This window comes from Macaca thibetana, chromosome 2 (assembly GCF_024542745.1).
Source record: "Macaca thibetana thibetana isolate TM-01 chromosome 2, ASM2454274v1, whole genome shotgun sequence".
NCBI classification, from domain to species: domain Eukaryota; kingdom Metazoa; phylum Chordata; class Mammalia; order Primates; family Cercopithecidae; genus Macaca; species Macaca thibetana.
Window position 1 is genome coordinate 166,726,993 of NC_065579.1, and position 14,002 is coordinate 166,740,994.

At 34.6% G+C, this 14,002-nt stretch overlaps 1 protein-coding gene across 16 annotated transcripts in view; it reads right to left on the reverse strand.

The window, feature by feature from the left end:
* The window catches only part of BBX (BBX high mobility group box domain containing), a 273,907-nt gene that overhangs the window by 142,534 nt on the left and 117,371 nt on the right, over positions 1-14,002 (reverse strand). For 12 of the 16 annotated variants that reach the window (XM_050781996.1, XM_050781993.1, XM_050781992.1 and 9 more), the window contains one exon: positions 12,770-12,843. The gene's annotated coding sequence lies outside the window, so the exon portion shown is untranslated. Of the gene's footprint in view, positions 1-12,573; positions 12,844-14,002 lie in introns of those variants that run through there. The other 4 variants (XM_050781995.1, XM_050781985.1, XM_050781990.1 and 1 more) reach the window with 2 other exon arrangements.

The following is a 14,002-nucleotide window of genomic DNA, read 5'->3' on the forward strand; positions in this document are numbered from 1 at the left end:
ATTTCTTTTCATCAGGCCACCCAAGTATTGCAAACCAGAAAAAAGTCTTAATATAAACTGTTCCAATACTTAAATCTTCATGCAATTTATTTGGAAAAGTCAAATAATTCCGTTACAAATTTCTTTATTAAAAACCTTATACATTTCTTAACTTATAAATTCCAAATTAGTCAATTATATTATTTCAGAGTCTGAGATATCAAGATGAATGATACTATATATATCACACACAGATGAACAATTTTCTACTAATTATAAAAGAGCAAAAATGCTTAATACAAAGCTATACTGAACATAATTTACCGTTAATTGCTCAAGTGGTACTTGAGGATTTTCCTGAGCCTCAGTGTCGTCATTAGAAAACTCACTATCACTTCACTGATATGTGTGGAAACATTAATCAAGGATGCCAGTTAAGACAGAGCTATTACATAGAGATTCACCCTACTACTTCAACGAAGGGAATCTGTCATATTATGCATCCCTCTTAATTTCTCCTGCCATAAACCTCTTGCTAGGAACTGATGCGTTGCTAGAACAGCATTTCTACTCTCACTAAACCCAGGGTACCACTTCTGTGTCTACACACTTACATTAAAAATAAACAGTGCATTCATGCACACGAATGTAAAAGGACACCCAAACATGTGAGGATCATCTACAGACAGTGTGGTGGTGTGGTTAGGAGCACAAACCCTGCAGCCAGACAGCCTGAGTTTGAATTCCAGCTTTGCCACTTACTAGCAGCGTAACCTTGGGCAGATAATTTCACCTCTCTGTTCTTTCAGTATCCTCATCTAAAAAATGAGAAGAAAAAGAGGCACCTACCAGTAGTAATAGGTTGTATCTTGATAGGTATTTGGGTTACGCAGGTATATGCATTTCCCAAAATTCAGAAAATGTATTTTTAAGATATGTGCATGCAACTGAATGTAGACTTACATCAAAAAAATTATACATAAATATTGAACTTGTTAATATAGATATTACACAATATAAATGCTGAAGCATTTAGGGAGGTGTAGTGACATCTATATTTTCAGATGCCTCAAAAATTAAGTTGGATTGATGAGGGATAGAGAGATGGACAGATGATAGATATGTAATAAAATAAATATAATAAAATGTTAATGGCCAAATCTAGGTGGCGAGTATGAGAGTTTCACAATAAAATGTTGGGGGAAAATATGCCTACCTCTCATCAGACTGATGTGAAGATTAAATATATATATAATAGTATTAAATATAAAGAAGAATGACTGACTTAATAATGGCATCTGGCAATATGTTTATTTAAACAAATGAAAAGTAGTGATCTATTTTTTCCAAGTTGGTAGAAAAGGGAGGAAGGTAATAAGGCACTGAGTTCCCAAACTGGGGTCAGTAGTTGCCATCAAAGGTGTTACAGGTCAAATTTCAGACCCATCATAAAACTGCATAGACTATATAAAGAATATAGTCTTTGAAAGTAACAATGAGCTGGATTTGAATCTCAGGTCTGTTTTTAACAAGTCAAGAAGCTCAGACAAGCTATTTATATGCTCTGAGACTCAGTTCTCTCTTGTATGAGATAGGAATAATGACACCTACATTTAAGGCTCACTGTGAAGACAAGGAAGAAAAATACACACACAAACACACACACACACGGAAATGAGCACACAAAAGACAAATAACAGCTGTAGTTTTTAATTATTATAATCATCATTACTACCTAGGGAAAGTCTTAGTTTATCTTTACCCCCATTCTCTGAAGATGAAAACCAAAGTGGCTATGCATCTGGTTCTTAGACCGGAAACAGCAAATGCAGTTGGCCCAAATACTCTGAAGGGCTTTCTAAAGGATCTTTATTAAAAGAGTAGGCCTTATTTTAAGTTTCACTAAGTGTGAAAGAAGAGCTGACAATGACAGGAAATTCATTATTCATTTCTCTGTAATGCCAATTATAATAAATATAAGACTTACGAGTAAGGCATTTGAAAGTATGTTTGCTGATGGCATTTTAAAGAAAATCACTTCAGTGCATTTGAGGAAATGATATTAATACCTGGATGAGCTTTGATTTAAAATAGTCTAAGGTAACATATTTAAAGAATATTACAACTACATTTACAGAAGATGAGTTTTATGCTCTGAGGGAGAGGATTTGAAAATCATTATGGATTACTCAAATGAAGACAGTGACTCAACACATAGTTTCAGCTAAAAAGAAAATCAAGAACTTGGCACTCAGAGAAGGAATATTGGAAAGATTACATAACATGGCTACTTCATTGACTGCTGTATAAAAACTGCTTTCTCCAAAGGTTATTCACCCCTGGATTACTTAACTCAAGGAACTTTTTTCAGGCATTTAGATATCTCTAAATTTTCAATACTGTCAATCTTGAAAGTCTTCCCCATCTTGCACAGCACTATTCTGCTTTTCCCATCACAGATCTGATAGAATTTCTTTCCTTTAGACTTCCCTTAACAAAGAATGGATATTTTCAACAGTTCCACTTTAGGCATATTATCTTTCACCAATTTTCAAAGTTTCAGCTCTTACCTCACTCTTCTATTAAACCTGTCTTCAGCCTGAATCTCTACCAAACCTCATCTCAAATTTATAACTACATCCTAAATATAATGCCATGGATATCCTCTGTGTTTCGAATCCAATCCATCCCAAACTTCACCTCCCCCTCCCACAAATCAGTAATACTAGCAGCTCCTTACTTCTGATGGCAATATTAGCACTCTTGTGAACATCCACAACTAAATTAAAAACCTATCTTTGACTTTCTTTTAAATACCCTCCATTTGCTCCTTCCCTCTCTGTCCCTCTACATCCCCAAAACGAGTTCAGTCTATTGTCAAGTTCTATAGATTAATGGTTTCTAAATTGGTTCAGGTGATAGATACTTAGAATTCATATTCAAGAAACACAGTGAAAGCTAAATTTACAATAACTAAACACACAAAACAGAGGCTAAATAGTAGTAGGAATCAAGTGTTTTAGAAAATTGTCATTGAAGGAATCCTTAAAACTGAGTATCCATTAACTTTTGCCCTGTGAATGGGAAAGACTAGTTCTGTAACTTGGAATACTTCAGTCTAAAATATTTCAAGATCCAGAGTATAACCTTCTTAATGTCTCTCATTATAGCCCCATTTACACCTGTCAACACACTACCAGAAGAATGAATGTTTTCTTACCTATGATAATACTAAAGCCCCCTAAACCAGTCTTTCCAATGTCTACCTTTTTCCCTTCTGTTCCATCTCATTTATATCAATTGTTCAAAAGTTTTCAGTGGCCCATCTGCCTTTTGGGGGGAAGGAAACTCACCTTAGCATTCAAGACCCTCTTTACATCTCTGCTTTCACACCAAAGTTTCCCACTGTAACTTTACATATATCCCATCCCACTGGCCCAAGTAGTCTATTCACCCTTCCACACTTCTGTTATTTCCTCCTCTTTGTGAAGTCTTCCCTGATATCCTTAAGTGGGATTTAAGGTCTTTCTCAGAACTAGAAGTTTATTTGTGTATCTCCCTCTTTTGTGCCTGGACTTTGCCTTATATTACCACATTCTGATCCTGGCAGTGTGTAACGCACTGCCTTGCACGTGATAATTAGTAAGTATTTGTTAGCTATACAGAAGAATAGAAAATACATTATTTATCTTTAAAGAAAACATTTTTCCAGTGAGATTACTACAGGTAGCTCAGGTTCTAAAAAGAAACAGAACAGAGCGGGAGAAAGATTAAAGAGGGATAATGATCCAGAGCACAAACTCTCACAAGCAGTCTGGAAAGGTTTCGATTTCTCAATATATAGTAATAATTTTAAAAGTATACAATTAAGGTCTATAAAATCCATGGTGGTTATGGTTTGGATGTTTACATACTCAACAAGGAAAAGGCAAAATTGCTATAAAAAAACCACAAACACCTAACACATATACAATAAATAAGAAGCAACTTTTAGAAGGAACCAAAGTATTTCATAGAGGGTACTAAAATACCTTGAAAACAAGTTTAGATATATTAATTATTGAGAGATATTCAAAATTAATACAAAATAGCTATTGATACATGGGACAGAGACCAAATTGTATTGATTTTTATGCTTATGTGCATGAAAATTATTAGAAAATAAATACTTTCACAGAACATTTCTGAAGATAGAGAAAAAATTTTTTTCTCTTGGACCAATTAATTATGAAATGTTAAACCACTAACTTGAAATAAAGGAAAATTTTGCATCTCTTTTGAAGTTTATGAATTAAATAACAGAATAAGGTCATAGTTGAATGAACTATTTAAATTTTTTAAATATTTATATAATTATCAGTGTGTAATATTTTTTAAAAATAGCACTCAGCAGGACATGGTGGCTCACGTCTGTAATCCCAGCACTTTGGAATCTAAGGAAGGAGGATCACTGAGGTAGGAGGATCACTTGCAGCCAAGACCAGCCTGGGCAACATAGTAAGAAGAACCCATCTCTACAAAAAATAAATTTAAGGAAACTTAGCCAGGTGTGGTGGCACACGCCTGGAGTCCTGCCTATTTGGGAGGTTAAGGCAGGACGATCACTTGAGCCTGGTAGTTCAAGGCTGTAGTGAGCTCTGATGAAACTACTGCACTCCAGCATGGGCAACAGAACGAGCCCTTATCTCTAAAAAAAAAAAATTAATTATCATACTTTAAATTCCCATACTTAGTGAATTCTCATTAAGAATCATACTATATCTCCTTGTTTTGTTCAAATAATTATAGTCTTTGAAAAAAATCATCTAGACTATATAAATTTGTTCTTATGCTTAAATAATTTATATGGTTTGGGCTGATAATCTTGTTAATACTAATAGCAGGTAGCAATAATATTCTTAACTATAATCCACTGAATGACAAATGACTTATTTCCTAGTATTTTCATATGTTTGGGCTTTACTAAAATTGCAAAATTGCAGGAGGTACAATTCAAATAAAATCAAACTTCTATCACTTACAATTGTACAGAAAATATTTTAAGAAATCCAACAATAAGAGTAAATGTTAATTTATTCTTTCCTAATGAAATCATCAGGAAAGTAAGTCCATCTTGTATTCAATAAAGATTTTCCCAACATAGTAAAAATGTACAGTTTGAAGCCGGACCATTTCTCTTGTTGTGAATGGAGATAGTAATAAACATGAAATTAAATTTCAAGGAGCAGTTAAGAAGTAAAACAAGTTATAGATCATTTTTTTACTTACTGTCCATTTTAAGAACACATTTCCTTAATAGTCCCTGCCATATGCTGGGTTGACATTATACCCTCTAGTACTTTTAATCCTCTAACAACTTTACATGGCAGGTATTTGCCCCATTTCACAGAAAGCTAAGTAACTTTACCACATCCCAGTTACGGTAAACAGCTGAGTTAGTGTAGTCTTGGGTCTATCTGACTCCACAGCCCATGTTTCTAAGAGATCACTCTACAGTTAAAAACAATCAAACAAAAAACAAAAACAAAAACAAAACAACCACTTTTTTTTAAGTGATCCATTTAGATTTGTCTCCCATAAGGAAACTCTTAAGTTTCTGCCTATCCATATTAATATCTGGGAATCAATAGTGAGCATTTTGCAGCTGACAATCTAGAGGTAGGAATCAAGATCTTTGTAAGTATTCAAAAGTAAAAGTTCTAAAATATTTTTTCATGGCGCATAATAAACTCCAATGTATAAAATATTCTATTATAGCAGAAAGCCGGTAAAAAAAAAAAATCTATAATTTTGCTGATTAGGGAAAAACTCATAAAAAGAGACATGATTGAAACACTTCTACTATCAATAAGATATAATAGCCTTATTAGAAAGATGTATCTTTTGTTCTCTAAAAAGTGAAACTCTAGGTAAATAATAAAGATAGGCAACTCCCAGCATTTTAACAGGAACTAAACCTTCAAAACTGAAAACTTTATGATTTATTTAAATGTTCACTTCACCAAATGAATTGAAAGATGATCTGTATGCTTCTGTCCTTCCAAATGGCCTGACAAAATGATTGTTATAAAAAGAGGTTTGGTATTTAAGGGGATTGACAATAGCTGCTGACTTCAAATTTTTCTTTATTGACTTTTATAATACACCCATTTAATGATCTGGTAACTCTAACAATGCTGAAAACATAGTGGTATTCAAAAACTCTGTTGAAGGCATGGACGGAGTTTCATGTCCATCCAGGTGCTGCCTTCACGGACAGGAGGGTATATGCTACTCTGCATGTGGATACACTTCACATTTGATAGGTTTTACTTTTCTCTTATTTGGCAATTCTTCAGTATAACTATTGTGACACAATGTATTAGGACAGTGCTCACCACATAAACAGTAGGTAGCTAAGCCCTCTTTAGAAGCCAGTTCCCCCACATTTGGCTGGCTCTCTCAGAAACCTGTGCACTCTAAGTGCCTATGGTAATGTTTAATATCCTAAAATGGAGCATTTCCGCCATAAGGAGACACTTGGTAATAAACTGCTTTATAGTAAATGTTAAGAACACTGAAATAATTAGATAACTCATCTGTTTTATATGAACAGTAATACAGCCACAGTAGAGGCAGAACAACTGCAAATTAAGCAGGTTATACAAGATAATGCAAAATAAACACAATATTCTTGTCTATCAACTTCACAGATCAATTTGAATACAGCAATATCCTACAAATACCTCCCAGAACAAAACACTCAAATGTTGACTTTAGTCAACCTTTCTGGTACACATTAACTGAAGCCAGGTATCACACTGCATCTCTTAAAGCCCAACATGAACCAAAGTGCCTGCCCTAAATCTCACAACCTTCACATGTACTCTACTCACAGGGTCGCTGATGAAGGGTTGGAAAAAAAGAAAGAAGGCAGGTAAGGAGACAGGACAATAATTAAATATATCTATCAGACTTAGGCTGAGCAGAAGTTGCTGGCATTATTTCAAATACAGAATTTTTTTTTCCTGTTTACCAAAATCTTAAGTATATGCCATTTCCCTGTTTGCACTCTCAACGGATTCACAAAGTAAAAGAATATTGTGTTACAAAATGTGAATTGGCTTGATACAGTAAACAGAAACAGGTATAACCCAAAAGAGTAATTATCTTCTTCAACTTAATTTTCAAATACATTCCCAGTATTCCTAGATAACAATAAATACACATGGAAGTCAATTTTTACAATGATGTACTTCCTCCATTATATAAATCACTTGAATTTTCAAGTTCTTAGGCTTAATTCCTTCACTTATAAGAACCTTATTTTAATGGATGGTGACTTCAGAGTGGAAGAAACAGGAATTCAGTAATTTCAAATGTCTCCCTCCTCAAAAGTATCAAAGATATTTTTAGAATCTTAGAAGATTGTAACAAACCAGGTATCTTGTTTATAGACTAAATCACGTAGGAAGTATTTTTTAAAACACTTTTACTTCATTCTGTGGTAAAGAAAAACAAAAACCTATGTTACAGATGAAATAGTGTTCCGTTCCAAGTTCATATTTTGAAGCCCCAGTACCCAATGTGATGGGACAGGGCCTATAAAGAGGAAATAAAAGTTAAGCAAGGTCATATGGATGGGGCCCTGATCCCAAAGAACTGGTGAACTTACGAGAAGAGGAAGAGACACTAGAGCTCACGGCCTACACAGAGGAAAGGCCATGTAAGGACACAGCAAGAAGGCAGCCCCTTCTGGTGGTATAAGCCAGGAAGAGAGACCTCACTAGAAACTGACTTTTCCAGCATCTTAGTCACTGACTTCTAGCCTCCAGAGCTTTCAACTTAAAATAAATGTCTGTTGTTTAAACCACCCAGTCTGACACTTTTTTTTAATGTGTTACAGCAACACACGCAAACTAATACAACCTCTAAAGATGAAGAGTTTATATTTTTTGAGGTGGTTTTACTCCACCAATAATCCAGGTGAATAAGCAACTAATAGTTTACAAAGATACTCCATTTATAAAGAGAAGAGCCTGGAACAATTTGAAGACTAATTCAGGCCCCAAAAAATCATTTTTATATACATGTGCGATTTTAAAATTAAATAGTCATTTTAGAAAAAGCATAAGGTTTTGAATCATAAAAGATATTACTATGTTATACTTGATTCTGAAAGTACAAGGGGACAGTGTCAATAGAGAAGTTCTTTGAGGCAGTGGTCCCCAAGTTTTTTAAGCACCAGGGACCGGTTTCATGGAAGACAATTTTTCCATGAATGGTAGGGGTCGTGGGGGGGATGGTTTGGGCATGAAACTGTTCCACCTCAGATCATCAGGCATTAGATTCTCATAAGGAACATGCAACCTAGATCCTTCATATATGCAGTTCACAGTAGGGTTCAGACTCCTATGAGAATCTAATGCTGCTGCTGATTTGACAGGAGGCAGAGCTTAGGTGGTGCTCAGCTCCTGCTGTGCAACCCGGTTCCTAACAGGCCATGGACCAGTACCAGTTAGAGGCCCAGGAAGTTGGGGACCCCTGCTTTAAGGAGTCTAAATTAGTTAAACCTTCATACTGGAGAACAGTACCATAAAAATCTTAAAATAGAAATGCTATTTCTTCTGAAACCAAACAGTATTTGCTCTATATGAGGAAAAAAATTTCAGTAGTACCATTTTCTGTTCTTGTACCTTGCCTCAAGATTATATAAAATTTGATACTTTTTGCAACTTAATGCTGACCTTATTAATATGCAGAGTAAAAGCCATAAAGTATACGAGCTTTTGGCCATCACTCTGTCCTTGGGACTTCTAAATTCTTAGTGACAAGAAGTTAATTATTAGATCATGGGGTAACTAGTATTTCTACAGGATTCACCCTTTCTCTCAGCAGTAAGGATAAAGCCACTTCCAATTTCCGGTAGAAGTAAAGAAGAATGAGTAAGTTCTTATGCATTCAGGACAATTTTTTTTAAAAACCCTTGGCAGGTGTGTGGACATAAGTGTTTGTAAACAAACACATTTTAGATATGCACTGTTGGATGTCTATCAGAGAGGTATGGTACAGGGTATCAAGATTCTTGAACTTTGATCACATCTTTCTTTTACAAACTACTACTTCTTGAGTGCTCCTATGTGCCAGGGACTCTTTTCAGGCAATTAACTCAATTATCTCATTTAATTCTCACAATGCTACAAGGTAGAGATCATTATCCCTATACTACAATGAGAAAACAACATTTCAGAGAGGTCAAATATAATCACCCAAATGTTTTCAATTAAAAAGTGCCAAAACTAGGATATCTCTGAATCCAAAACCCATGTTTTGCTGTATGTCTTGCCTTCTAACTGTGTGTGTGTATGTATATCTATCTATCTATCTATATATATCTAGATATATATATTTTAAGATACAGATGTTGATATGGTTTGGCTCTGTGTCCCAACCCAAATCTCACCTTGAATTGTACTAATCCCCATGTCGTGGGATGGACTCGGTGGGAGGTAACTGAATCATGGGGGTGGGTTTTCTTCCATGCCATTCTTGTAATAGTGAATAAGTCTCAAGAGATCAGATGGTTTTATAAAGGGGAGTCCCCCTGCATATGCTCTCCTGCCTGCTGCCATGTAAGACGTGCCTCTGCTCTTCCTTCGCCTTCTGCCATGATTGTGAGGCCTCCCAACCATGTGAAACGGTGAGTCCATTAAACCTCTTTCCTTTATAAATTACCCAGTCTTGGGTATGTCTTTATTAGCAGCATAAGAACAGACTAATACAGATGTCTAAGCATATTCCTTACTCCCAATCTTAAGGAACTATAAACTATCACAAAGCATTGTTTATATACTATTGGATGTTTAAACCAATCATCTTAATCCACACAAGTTTGATAATAATGTTTTTTGATATCTGTGAGATGAATAAAACCACCATTGGCTGAGGAGTTCTATGTGCTAACAATTTTCTAGAAGATTTAAGAGTTAATAATAATGCAAAAGTCACTGTATAGTAAATGTGACCTCAGGTAGAGTACCTTAGAAAACTCCCAGATGCAATTGTTAAGTTCCCTATGGTGTCTGCATTCTTCATCACTACAATGATTCTTGAAATTGAACTTAAGTAGACAAAGGCATTTGGCTACTGTTATATCCAGTATGATTAATATATTACTACTGTAAAAAGCAAAGTACCCATTTCCTCATTCTCATCCTATATCAAATTAGATAATATCTGTCAAAGTTCTGTAACCTATTATATATAGGTAAAAGAATTATTTTAAGTATCATATTTCCTTTCTCTAATTCTGTATGCAAATTACAGAGGGTCCAGTTTGCAGTAAGTTTTATTCATTTTAAAATTACCTATAAAAGAATAATGTAAGTCTATTATACACTAAGTTTTAGGAAAAGTTGTAAGGTTCAAAACATCAAGAAACTCTTGGATTGTATCCCTAAAACTTGTCACTGACAGCATTCCACATAACCACAAAAAGATTCATGGTCAAATAATTTGACATGTTAAATAGATTAATTTACTGAAGAACTTCCTGGAATCTTTAATACATTATGTGCACTCTGTCTCTTAAAAAGCAGTAGATGGTATTTTGCAGATATAATAGTTAAAATATGTACTGTTTCTCCCTATCAGTCTTTCCCTATCCCCTCTTACAAGGCCACTCTCTCACATGATGCAGGTTTCACTCTGTGACATGCTCTAGCCAATTAAACATGAGAGTTAATGATATGTGCCACTTCCAAGCACCCTTGTTAAGAGTCATAGTTCCATCACTTTTCTCTTTCCTCTTTCCTCTGCAAGACATGTACGTGCCAGAAAGACTGCTCCTTCAGCTTTGGTTCAGGAATGAAGAGGACACAGAGCAGAGTGGCAGGAGACTAATTAGGGACATGAACATAAATGAGAAATAAATGTTTATTGCCATAAACCACTAAGATTTGGAGGCTCTTCTGATATTGAAATGTAATTGACTAAGTTGACTGATCTGTTTCCCAGATTTATTGAACCCTGGCATCCTTTTGCCAAGTAACATCTTCTAGGATTTGTTTCCTCAATTACTCCTGGTTTTGTATGGCATCTTTTCTATTTCTCAGTTAATACTGTATTTAAGACAAACATATAGGTCAGCTAGAAAGTATGCAGTGTTAGCCATCTGCAATTAAGCTTCCATTTTAAATTTTATCATTAGTGTGAATTTCTGTCAATTTCTGCTTATAGTCAATAAAACATTCAATTGCAATAATCTGATTAACATTCAGAAATCGTTGGCTCAGATGGCTACTTAGTGAAATCTGCCATAGTAATCTTGGTTAATTACTTAGTTTTTCTGAATAGGTCAGATAAAGGGTCCAGACTTTGCTTTCTGTATATGTATTCATATTTAGCAAATTCAGAATACTGCTACCAATTCCATTTTCTTTAAACCTCACCATACTCAACTCTCTTTTAGATTAGCAAATGAGAACATACTTAAAATTTCAGTATCAATTTTTGAAAATTCCATAGTCTATACTGCTGACTCAATAAAACCATAATTAACTGTATTCTGGCTGGCATTCTTAAATTCAGAATTTGTATTAATATTTGTAACAAATGTGCCTTGAAGGATAGCACAGTGAAGAAGAAAAACAATAATTAAATTCCAATCTTCTCACTGGCATTAAAGTTCTGTTGTTGTTTAAATCCCCTATTATAAATATACATTCAAGTAAATCATATACATTTTACTATGTGTACAATCCTAGACAATGACTTTTAGGAGACTGGTTCAGAGGCCTTATATTTATGCTGACATCACAGAAGCAACATTCAGTGATATAGTTACCAAAAGGGAAAGGTAGACACATAATCTAGACAGATGTAATAAGCTACAAAATATACTTTAAAACAGAAAAGGTTTTGGATTAATCTTAATTAAAAAGTTAAAGAATAAGTTCCTTTCCTGAAACTATAACTAAACAATATTTACTATATTTGCTCATTTTAATTCACAACAGTTTCCTCAGTCTTATATATCATCAGTTCACCATAAAGTATTCAGATACCAGTAAAGCAATCCCACATCTGATTCCCAGATTGGGGAAACTCTATGCATTTAAGTAATTATTATTAAAACTAATTTTAAAATATTATTGCCATACCTTAAAGTTAAAAACTTTTTCCCCTAAAACAACAGCTTTGAAAATAACTAACATACAAAGGGACAGTTACAGTATCTGCAAGTTTCAGAATTTTATATAATTTGGCACATGTATATATTTTAAAATCTCAACTTTTTCCTTCATTATGTGGTTTTCATATTTAAAGTGGTTTCAAGATGCAGCTACACTCACCTCTATTATTTTTAACAGGTAAGAAAAACTCCATAATGCTTCGATACTGATTCATTTTTCAATTAAAGCCAACAGGAGTACAAAAAGCAGCTTTTGGGGGAATAGATCAATTTAATACCTATTTAGGTATATAACCTCTAAGTATCTAGGACTTTAGAAAACTGACTTTCACCAATAACGCAGTACTGTGGAGAAACGAATCAGAGATTTTGAAACGGCTAGTTTTAAAATTTTCATGATTTTAAAAGAAAGTTTAACTTACTTGATAATGGAGATTAATAAAAGTCACACTTTAAAAAATAATAAAATTGACAAGAAAAAAAATATCCAATTATCACACTTCCTTGATCAAGATGGATGATGGGGAAGAGTCGAGACCAGCTCTGCCAGCACATAGTTCTTGACTGCTCACTGCTTCCAGGTAAGTTAGTAAGATGGACCTTCACAACAGCTCTTACCAGTCAAGTCAAGACTTTCCATTGTGATTTCAGTGGAACATCAGAACTTCCAGCTTCTGTGATGCAGCAGGATTCTGTGAAGGATTCATAAAAAAGTAGTTAAAATGGTGAGCCAGGAAGGTCTTTCAAATAAAGCTGACATTCATTCTCTTTAGCAAAATAATCTCCAAATAAAATGAATTACCAACCAATCAATCAACATGAGGCAAATCTCCCTACGCCAATGCTAGTTAGAGAAAGTGGCCTGAAGTGTTTACTGTCAATTTTAACAAAAAGACGGTCATTAAAATTATTCAATGGAAATTCTGAGATTAAGGTTACACATACTAAGAACTAATCATGGGCAGTAACTTCTTGGCCTTTTGGCTATAATTAAGTGTAGAATTACAGGCAAATCCCCTGGAAAAACGTAGGGTTAAATTGACACCCTGAGTAAATCCAAGTTATTTTAAATGACTGGCCCCACTCAACTAGATAAACTGTGATTCAGATATTAATATTTAAGATTTACCTTTTAAATAATTTAAAGTTAATAGGGCAAGATAGTAAAAACGAACAAACAAGAAAGCAGCCCGGGGTGAGGGGTCCAAATAGAAAATAATTTTTATTTTTTAAGGATAAAGGATGAAGTAAATATAAGATCAAAACCAGTGAAATGGTGTACATGTAAACTAAATGGAATTTTATTTTAATAACACTGCAAATATATATCCCTAAACCATATCATTTCTAAGAATTCAAAAGTTATCATTTATGTTTCTTTGTAAGACAGATTTAGGTTGCTTCAGTGGTGAAACTAAATCCACACTCAACTAAAAGAAACAATTCCCTGCTCTAGGCAGATTATGACAATATATTTCTTCTCAATCTGTAAGCTACATACTGTGGAAACTGAGTATCATAAGAAACCCTCCAAATTTTATCTGGCTATTACAAATGGCCACATGAGTAGCCTCAGAAAAGCAGTTGCAGCATAGTCTGGTCTGCATTTAAATCACTAGTATTTCAGAGAGCGTTCTGATTTGATGGAAATGAGTGGTGATGTGAGACATCAGAAAGGCAGGTGGGCCAGCAGGGGCAAATGCCCTAAGTATGAGCACAGCCCTACAGAACGGTGACTTGAACGTGCCCTGAGACCAACGCCTGGGCAGATTTTCATCTGAGCCACCTGGTACCTGTCTGTGTTCTCTGGGTCCCACTTTGGCTTACTTTTAACCTCCAATCACCCCCACA